Here is a 2,463-nt window from a genome sequence, read left to right on the forward strand (position 1 = left end):
CTGGATAAACCAGCGCTTTAATTTGGCCCATGAATCGATAGAGTTGGTTGGCAAGCTCTTCAACCAAGTGCGAGCTGTTCCTTCCAGCATCATGGTGAAATATTTAGCACATACCGCCTCATCCACATCTAACATCTCCATTGCCATCTCATAGCTCTCCACCCACGCCTCTGGCTGCAAATCGGCGGTGTAATTTGGTACCTTACGAGGTCCCTTGAAATCCTTGGGCAATCGCACATTACGTAATGCGGGAGTTAAACATGGTACCCCTAGGGAACTGAACATTACCCCTGGCTCCACGGAGGCAGTGGGGTGAATCGGAGTATGTTGTCGGTGGTGCGCACTACTGGACACGGCCGGTTCGTCTTCCACGCGTCTGCTGTAACTCCGGCTTGGTCGGGGAGTGGAATGAATCCTCTCACGGCTGTGTGAATACGCTTGCTATTGATTCAGTGCTGTCTGAAGGAGATCCCTGGCCCGATGCACTTCCACTTCAACTGGTGATTCGCCGTCGGATGGGAGAGCCGCCAGGCGTGAAGCGGGGGCTACAATATTATCCAACGGGTTGGAATAATGCCCGGGCGGCGTTGATGATACAACGTTGTTCTGGCGAGGCAGGTTTGTTGCGCGTGGCTGAACCGGCGCTCCTGCTTCTGGTGCCCCCGCCCGGTTTGGCGCGGGTTGGTTACCAGCTCCTGCACCTGGCGTGTTGAAAAGATTCTGCGGCTCATAAACCGATGGGATGCGTGATCGATACCTTCTTCTCATGACCTCTTCTGAAGCATTCTGATCTAGTATAATCCGATAAGCCTGTGCTTCCAACTCGGCCCGCTCTGTGGCCATCCTGGCATTCTTTGCTGCCAGGTCTGCTTTAGCCTGGGCTATCTGATCTTTCACCTTTAGAATCTCCGCATCGTGCTGATCCCTGGCTGCTGTGTCTACCTCCGCGGACATTAGTGCCGCTAGAGCGTCAAACAAATCAGACAAGACTTGGGCTGGAGGCGGCGCCGAGCTTCCTGCCCCTGCTGGCATGGCCATCATTGAACCGGAGTGCATTGCTGCGGTGGTAGATGAATGAGGCGCTGGTCGTGTGCCAGCCATGAAGACAGCGGCCCGGTTTGGCAGACCGGGGGATCCGGAATACTGTTGCCCTCGGATCCTCCCTCAATCCGGCCGTCCTGCAACTGGTAAAGTGATTCGGTTTCTCCAGAAGACTCGTCACCGCTGCGGACTACGGTTTCTTCATCGGAGAATGGTTCCTCCTCGTACCCCGAACCATGGACGACACCTACGAAAACATGCCTTGCCTCAGGCTGAACCGGTGAAGAACTTGCACGCCAAGCCGTTTCGATGATGTCGGTGCAGGTGCCCGGCTCGGGGGCCAGTTCACCGATCTTGCCGATGAAGACGTGAATCCCACCAAAGGGGACCCGGTACCCGTATTCGATTGAATCAGCCTCGGGACCCCATCCTGCGTTGTCAATGTAGAGCTTGCCGTGGCGACCCTTCTTCATCCGGCCCACATCGTATCCCTTAAGTCAATCGAAGCTGCCCTTCAAGAACTCGAAACCATCATGCGATAGCCCCACGGTGGGCGCCAACTGTCGTGGAATTGTCACGGCAGATGTCCTCATGAAAGGACTTAGTCGTGGAGCCATCGCTACGGGTTAGCTTGAAGGGGTTAAACCGGACAAGGGGACACGAGAGTTTTTATACTAGTTCGGCCCCTTCGATGAAGGTAAAAGCCTACGTCCAGTTGTGATTGGTATTGCTGGGGGTTCGAAGGCCAGGGAGCGAATCCGCTTTGTCTGGCTTCGAGTTGTTGTTCTCTGTCCCTGAACCACCGCCAGGTCACCCCTTTATATACTCAGGAGGACCCCGGCCGGTCTACAGAGTCCCGAGGCTGGCTCATACAAGTGTCCGCCTCGGTCTCTTCTTTCTTATCTTACAATGCAAGTTTATACAATCATGGCGGTTTACTATCATGGGCCCTAAACCGCCTGCGGGCTCTGGGCCTCTAAGCTTCATCCGTAAAGCGCCATCTTCTGGGTTTCCTTGGGCTTCAGTATAACTGAAGGTGAACCGGCCCCTCCTGGGCGGTTTACCCTCAGTGGTTATATCCTCAACACTTGGGTTGGCCGACGCAAGGGAAAGAAAAGGCTAGGTGGCGAATGGTAAAACCAATGTTGGGCCATGCTGGAGGAGTTTTATTCAAGGCGAACTATCAAGGGGTTCCCATTATAACCCAACCGTGTAAGGAACGCAAAATCCGGGAACATAATACCGATATGACGGAAACTAAGGCGGCAAGAGTGGAACAAAACACCATGCATAAGGCCGAGGCTTCCACCCTTTACCAAGTATATAGATGCATTAATATAAATAAGAGATATTGTGATATCCCAACAACAATCCATGTTCCAAGAAGGAACAAACTTCAATCTTCACCTGCAACTAGAAACG

The sequence above is a fragment of the Triticum urartu genome, chromosome 3 (assembly GCF_003073215.2).
Source record: "Triticum urartu cultivar G1812 chromosome 3, Tu2.1, whole genome shotgun sequence".
Lineage (NCBI taxonomy): Eukaryota > Viridiplantae > Streptophyta > Magnoliopsida > Poales > Poaceae > Triticum > Triticum urartu.